The sequence below is a fragment of the Tupaia chinensis genome, unplaced genomic scaffold (genome assembly GCF_000334495.1).
Source record: "Tupaia chinensis unplaced genomic scaffold, TupChi_1.0 Scaffold000199_1, whole genome shotgun sequence".
In the NCBI taxonomy this organism is placed as follows: Eukaryota; Metazoa; Chordata; class Mammalia; order Scandentia; family Tupaiidae; genus Tupaia; species Tupaia belangeri.
In genome coordinates, this window is record NW_006159674.1 from 2,933,616 (window position 1) to 2,942,074 (window position 8,459).

The following is an 8,459-nucleotide window of genomic DNA, read 5'->3' on the forward strand; positions in this document are numbered from 1 at the left end:
TCACAATTTTTTGTGTGCTCACCAGAAAGACAGAGAGACAGAGAGATAAGAAGTGAGAAATTATTACCCTCCCCAGGGGAGATCACAATCCCTTTTCCTCCATTTTCCTCTAGGGATCTTGGGCATGCACACACACATGCCCGGCATGAGTTTAAGCCACTGGGTCCAGAATTCGAACTGCAGTCGACTTCATGGGAGTTCAGCAACATAGCCATTACACCAACTGCTGGTCCTGGCCACTGCAATTTCTTCTCCTGTATTCTCCTGTCGGGATTTTGGGCATGCACACATGCCCAGCATGAGTTTCAAGTTGCCAGCTCTGGGACTTGAGCCATGGTTGGCTACATAAGAGTCCAGTGACTCTACACTACACCATCTGCTGGTCCCACAATGTTTTTTTAAGAAAAGACTTTTTTTTTTTTTACTTTATTTTAAAATTTGACACGAGAAAGAGAGAGAGAGAGAGAGAGAGAGAGAGAGAGAACAAACTGCCAGGTCTGGAACTCGAACCACAGTCACACCTGTGGGAGTCGAATGCCCTTAACCAGCATGCCACCTGCCACCCACTCCACAATCAAGTTTTAAAACTTCCACAATTTAAAGTTTAAATACAACTTAGTTTAGAATTTAGTAACTTTATTCCAAATTAAATGTGTATTTTTTTCTTATAATTAAGAATGGATCAGTGGCTTTAAAAATATAAGATTGTTTAAGTCACACTATGACAGTGTTTAAAAATGCTGAAAGGTGGAACCGCAGATGGCATAATGATTATGTCGCTGGATGCCCATGTACTTGACCACAGCTCGAGGCATAGATCAGGCGGCTTAAAACTCACACCGGACGTGTGTACATGTGTGCCCAAGATCCCGAGAGGAGAATGAAGGAGAAGGGATTGCCTGGTGTGGCCATCCTCCTGGGGGATGATTTCTTGCTTTCTGTCTCTGTCTCTCTGGTGAGCACACGCGCCCTTCAGCAAAATTCTCTTTAAAAAAAATGCAAAAAGTCAAGATTGACTTGTCGGAAGAATCAACCTAAGACAAACAATAAGTGAAAATACAAAAAACCCCAAAAGTATGACTTTATTTTGGTTCAAAAGAATTTCATAATCCTTGCATGTTTTCTTCATAATACGCATTTCCCATAAGATTTTTGAAGACATCTGTATCTCTCTCTCTCTCTCCCTTTTGCGTGCAGAAAAGATGAAGTCTCAGAGGTTGGGAGAGGGTTTATCATCCAGGTGGAATTAAGGAGTCGGAAAGAAGCTTGACAACATCAGGCCTGGAGAACTGGAATAGGCCTGAAACAGCAGAGTAGGTACTGGACGTTGTGGACAGAATTCTCACAAATGGCTTTTATTGGCAAGGACTTACCATGTCCTTTGTGTGAAGGGCCCTTTGGAATTGGAAGGCTTGGGTGTGTTTCCATACACACGCTGACATACACAGTACATATTAGTATACGTATTACGGAGTCCAAAGTGCTATTGGGTTGTTGGAAAAGTCATGATGCATTTTTACATTAAAAAATGAAAATATATGTCTGGACTTTTCTGACAACCCAACAGATACAGAAAACCTGTTTCTTATATGGTGCTAGCGGTGTCCTCTTTAAAGCACTGACTAAAAAATCAGCCCTTTCTAATTAGGTCATCAGGAAAGTCATGACGTAGTTTTCTGTTTTCTATGCGAAAATACATCATGACTTCTCCCAGCAACCCAATATTTTATATGAGGGGGCTAAGCTTCAGGGAAGGAGTGAAGAAATGTATAGGTGAGAGAGAGAGTGCATGAGGGAGAGAGCCACAGCATAAAGGAAGCAAAAAGAGCCAAGCAGTGCGTGCCGACTGTGAGGGACACGCTCGCTGGTCCAATGCCAAAGAAGGGATCTGGAGACACGAGGTTCGGAGACGCGAGACTTTAAGGGCTGTCTTGCAAGATCAGGGGTCTGATGGCCAGGCACATCTGGAATGGTTACAACAAGATTTATTCCCTAGTGTGCAAGTCCCTCCCCCATTTCCTCACTGGTTAAGTATTATGAGGTGTGCAATCTTCCTGGACGTCTCCTCAGTTTTTTTATTCTCTCATAAGCACTTCTTGTCCTTATCCCTCTCTTGTGTGGCAGAAAGGCGTAGGCTCAGGACAGGCCTGTGGTAAAAGCCCCACCCAATGTCCCCAGGAGGGAGAAGAGCCAGGAAGTAAAAGAGGAACAAAGGGCTGGTGACCAGCCACCATCTTGAGAAGTTACTTCTCTAGGGTGAAGTCTTGTTTCTGGGCTTCAGAGCCTTTTTAGGAATGTGTACTTTTGGAGTTTTCACATCTGCAAGCTGTTTTGGCAACTTTTGTTAAGTTATTCTTGAAAATGAATCACTCGGGCTATTTTCTTACGCTCTGAAAGAGAAGTAGGGGTGTCAGCACCGCAGGGGAGAGCCAGCTGCCAGTTGATGGGAGAGAGGTGTCAGCCCCGTTGGGCTCTTCTACCCACAGGTGATACTCGGCAGAACCAGGGAGTCACACCTCGAGACACAATAACCATGGCCACAGTCCCACAGAAGTGACTCACAGCTACAGGAAACTCAATTTGGTGGAGTGTATACTTAGGCACGTTTCTAATTAGTTCTTCATGAAGTGATTCTAGGGTAGAGTTAAGCTCTGGTGCTTAGGCTATGTAACAAATTACTCTGTTCTAATTGTCACCTAAGAACCCTGGCCAGGTGCTGCTCTTTCTCTCGTACCTGAATCCCACGTGTCTGCCCCCAATCCCGATGACTCGGCAGAACTGATTACTGCGGGTCTCCCTCTCCAGGCCAAGAAGGGGACAGAATAGTTAATCAAACAGAAGGGAAAGGGGGGGGGGGGAGCCTGCACCATCCACAACAATAGGTTACATTGCCGACCTGTATTGGAGTCAAATACACATTGCAGCCTCACGGTGAAGCTCAGGTTAAATTAAACTCAGTCAGCAAGTAGACACGTAGGGCATCTACTCTGGACTGAGCACTTGTCCATGCAGAAGACAGACTGGTGTAAGAAAGTGTAGGACATGCGTCTTTCCCCTCCACAAGCTGAAAATATTCCAGAAGAGCCAATGTAAACAGGTACGGTCACGTGTCACTTAATGATGGAGATGCGTTCTGAGAACTGTGTCGGCAGGCAGTTTCGTTGTGTGGAAATCATAGAATAACCTTACACAAAACTCTAGGTAAAGCCTATCACTCACCTAGGCTATATTCTCATAGAACCTGTTGCTCGCAGACTACAAACCTGCGTCGCACACTGCTGTACTGAATAGTGTAGACAATTATAATACGATGGTAGGTATTTGTGTATCGAAACATAATGAAACATGGGAAAGGTACCGCAAAGATACCGTAGAAAGGACAGACAATGTATACCGGCACGGGCACTTTCCATGAACGGAGTTTGCAGAATTGGAAGTCGCTCAGGGTGTCAGTGAGAGAGTGATGAGTGGATGTGAAGGCCTAGGACATCGTTGTGTGCTACTGTAGACTTCATAAACACTGTATACTTAGGCCACACTAAATTTTTTTTTTTTTAAAAAAAACTTCCCTCAGTAATCAATTAACTGTTACTTACTGTTAACTTTAAAAAATATTTATTTATTATTTTTAATTTGACCAGAGAGAGACTGGTAGGGGGTAGTGGTGTGGAGTTAGAAGGCAAGCTTCCAGGTCCGGGACTTGAACTGCAACTGACAATGTAGGAATCTAGCGCCTTAACCACCATACCACCCATTGGCCTTAAATATTATTACTTTATTAACTTTAAATTTTTTTAAAGAGATTTTGACTCTTGTAATAACACTTAACACAGGGGCGGCCAGCAGGAGCCATGGTGGTTAAAGGCACTAGACTCCCATGTGGCCAACCATGGTTCAAGCCCTGGACCTGGGGGCTTGTTTCCTTACTTTCCCTCTCTTTCTTTCTGTCTCTCTTTGATCAAACTGGAAAATAATAAAATAATTCTTAAAAAATATACAGCTATGCAAAAATTATTTTTTCTTTTTTATCCTTTTTCTATGGAGTTTTTTCTTTAAAAACATGTGCCCTCTGAAAGAAGGAGAGGAAGAAAGCAACCCCCCCCCCCCCCCCCGAGGCTTGGTTAAAGTACAATCCCTTCTCTTCCATTTCTCTGTTCTGTCAGGATTTGGGGCATGCATACACATATACCCAATATGTTGGTCAAGCTGTCAGGTCCAGGATTTAACCATGTGGTCGGCCATATGAGATCTGACTCCCTTAAACAATTGGCTATGGAGCCGGCCCACATTTTTTAGTTTAAAAAATAAAAATTTTAAACTTTTTTGTTAAACCGACACAGGTCAGACTCATCAGTTGTACGCTTTTCACTTCACATTTCGTCCCACTGAAGGGCCATGTTGAGCCAAACAGGAGATTAAATTGAGCACAAGAGAAAATGACGCAATCATGAGACAAGGTAAACACCAGATGTACGCGGCTGCTGCTGGCAACGTGGCATGCTGCTTTACAGTAAAGGCTTGTCTTTGTTTCTGCAAGTAGGAATGTATGCTAAAATAACAGCAGAAAGTACAGCATTAGTATAGTAAATACATGAACCAGTAGCATAGTTGTTTATTGTCCTTGTCGACTCTGCACTATATGTAATTGTACGCACTATGCTTTTATATGATTTGCAGCACAGTGGACTTGTTTACACCGGCGTGAGTAGTACATTGTACTACGCTGTGATTATAGCTAAAATGTCACTAGGTGATAGGAATCTTTCAGCTCCATTATCTTTTTTTTAATTTTAAAGAATTATTTTAATTTTTTATTTATTCATTCATTTTCATTTGACCAGAGAGATAGAAAGAGGGAAAGTGAAAAAACAAGCAACCAAGTCCAGAATGCAAACCATGGTCAGCCATGTGGAAGTGTCAAGCACCTTATCCACCATGCCACCTGCTAGTCCCTCAGCTCCATTATCTTATGGGATCACTGTTGCATAGGTGATTCATCATTACCAAGATGTCATTATGCAGTTGCATGACTATATAAAGTAAGATTTTTTTTTTTTAAAAGAGTTTTTTGGTTTAGCATGCATGTGCTAAGCAGAAAGAGACAGAAAGTGAGAAATCACCCCTCCCCCCCAGTGGAGATGATCACATCACAATCCCTTCTCCATTTTCCTCTCAGGATTTTGGGCATGCACGCGCACATGCACCTGGTATGAGTTTAAGCCACTGAGTCTGGGACTCAAACCACTGTCAACTACATGGGAGTCCAGTGGCGTAACCATCACACTATCTGCTGGTGTGAGTTTTTAGACTGCCACATCCAAGACTTGAACTGTGCTCAACTATGTGGGAGTCTAGAGATGTAACCATTACACCATCTTCTGGTTCTTACGGTAAGATTTTTAAGTGAGGCAAGAAAATTTTTTTCTGGAGAGGTTTTTGCTATAGGGTGTGTGCGCTCACCAGACAGACAGAGACAGAGAGACAGAAAGCAAGAAATCAACCCCCCAGGGAGGATGGCCACGCCGCAATCCCTTCTCCTCCATTCTCCTCTCTGGATCTTGAGCACGCATGCACACGCACCTGGCGTGAGTTTAAGCCATTGGGTCCGAGACTCCAACCGCAGTCGACTATGTGGGAGTCTAGCGACATAGCCATTATGCTAACTGCTGGTCCTGGCAAAAAAAATTTGACAGTAAAATGCAAGGAAATTCAGAGAGTGGTGGCATTATCATGAACTGCAGTGAGAAACCTCTGAAGAGCTTGAGATTTGGGACCTGGCTTTTAAAGCATAAATTAGGTTTTGAGATGAGAATAAAAGAAAATAAATGGAGAAAACAGTGATTTTTTTTTTTGGAGAGGTTTTTTATTTTTTGCTATAGGGCACATGTGTTTGCCAGAAAGACAGAGAGACAGAAAGCTAAAAACCACCCCCAGGGGGGATGGCCACGCCACAATTCCTTCCTTTTCCATTCTTCTCTCAGGATCTTGGGCACACATGCACATGCGCCCAGTGTGAATTTAAGCCACCAGGTCTGGGACTCGATCCACAGTCGACTACTTGGGAGTCCAGTGACATAGCCATTATACCAACTGCTACATCCAGGGAGATGATTTCTTGCTCTTTGTCTTTCTGTCTCTGTCTCTGTCTCTCTGGCAAGTGCATGGACACTATACTAAAAATCTCTTAGAAAGAAATATTAATTTTATTTATTATTATTAATAATTTGACCAGAGAAAGACAGAGAGGGGGGAAAGTGAGAAAGCAAGCTACCAGGTCCAGGACTTGAACTGCAGTTAGCCATGTGGGAGTCCAGTGCCTTAATTACCATGGCACCTGCCAGACCCAAGTCCCTATGTGTTTTTAATCTTTTTTATTTAAAGAATTATTTTATTTAGCTTTATTTATTTTTAATTTCACCAGAGGGGAACAGAGAAAGAGAGAGAGTGAGAATCCAAGCCACCAGGTCCGGGACTTGAACCATGGTTGGCCACATGGGAGTCCAGCACCCTTAACCACCATGCCACATGCCAGCCCCATGTGTTTTTTTTAATTTTTAAAAAAAATTTTTGAGAGGTTTTTCACTATAGGGCGTGTGCGCTTGCCAGACAGAGACAGACAGAGAGCGAGAAATCACCCCCCAGAGGGGATGGCCACGCTGCAATCCCTTCTCCATTCTCCTCTCAGGATCTTGGGCATGCACGCACGCACCCGTGCCCAGTGTGGGTTTTATGCCACTGGGTCGGGACGCGAACCACGGTCGACTACGTGGGAGTCCAGAGACATAGCCATTCTGCTAATTGCTGGTTCCTAGCCCCATGTGTTTTTAATCTTAAAATTTTACTTCATTGGTAGAATATGGGGCCGCAATTGACTTGCATATATTGACCTCACATCCTACAATCTTGCTGTAATCATTTATTAGTTCCAGTAGTTAGTTTTTTTGTTTGTTTGTTTGTTTTTTTTTGGCTAGAGAACATTTGTGCTCACTAGAGAGAAACAGAAGGAGCAGAAGGAGAGAGAAAGCACCCTCCTTCCCCATGGGGCATCGTCATGCTTCAATTCTTTCCCCTTCAATTCTCCATTCTGTCAGGATTTTAGGCCTTCATGCGCACCCTCCTACATGTTTTCAAGCAACTGGGGTTGGGATTTGAACTGCAGCTGGCCATGTGAGATCCAGCTCGTACCATACGTCCCATCACCACTGTCCTGAGGCCAGTCTTTAATAACTTTTTTGGTCAGTTTTTAAAATTCACTGCATAGACAATTATTTGTTTGTGAACAAAGGCAGTTTTATTTATTCCAACTGGGATTTTTTACTGTTTACATTTAAGTGGTATGTCTTTGCTCATCCCCTTATTTTTAGTCTGTTTGGATCATTTAGATGTATCTCTATATGCAGTCTGCAGTTGACTTGTTTTCTGAGGCAGTTTGAAAACAGCTTTTTTTTTAAAAAACGCGATATGTTCAAGCTCATTCACATTTTTACCGATGTAACCGATGTATTTGGTTTCAACTGTAATAGTTATGTCACCATGTTTTTCTATGTGGTATAATTGTGTGGTCCTATTTAAAGTTCATTTGAAATTTATCAAGGATTGCACTTTTTTTTTAATATACATTTTTTAACTTGGGGACACATACTCTCTCCAAAGCAAGAGAGAGGGAGGAGAAAGCACTTTCCCCCAGCCCCATAACGGGGAATGGTCATGCCTAAATCTCCTCCTCTTCATCCCTCCTTCCTTTCAGGATTTTAGCACCCAGGCACTTGTGCCCAGTATGTTTCTCAAGGCACCAGGTCCAGGACTGGGACCTTACAGTCAGTCATGTGAGATCCAGCTGCCTTAACCATTAGGCCAGACCTAGCCCTGTGTGTGTGTGTGTGTGTGTGTAAATGAAGCTTGTCACTATGGTTTGAATGGGTCTTTTCCAAAAGTCGGATGTGGCCAATGTGACCAATTTTAAGAAATGATTAGGGTATGAGGGATTCTGCCAGATGAGTAGAATTAGGTGTCCTTATAAAAGGAGCTGCTGGAGGGAGCTGGTTCTCACTTGCTTTTCCACCCTCTGCTATCTGAGGATGCAGCAAGAAGGCCTTCACCCAATGCTGGCCCTGGGATCTTGGACTTCTGAACTGTGAGGAAATAACTGTTCTTTATAAATGACCTAGTATTTTGTTATAACACAAAATGGACTATCAATCGATGCAGAAAAAGCATTCAATAACATAACATCCCTTCATGATTAAGACTCAGCATAAAAGGGTCATTTCTCAACACAATAAAAAGCCGTCTATGAAAACCCATAACTAACATTATACTGTATGGGGAAAAGCTGAAATCTTTCCCACTAAAAACTGCTACAAGACATTACAAGGCTGCCTACTATCTCCATTCCTTTTCAGTATAGTGCTGACCGTCCTAGCCAATACAATCCGAAGGAGCGTAAAATAAAAGGCATT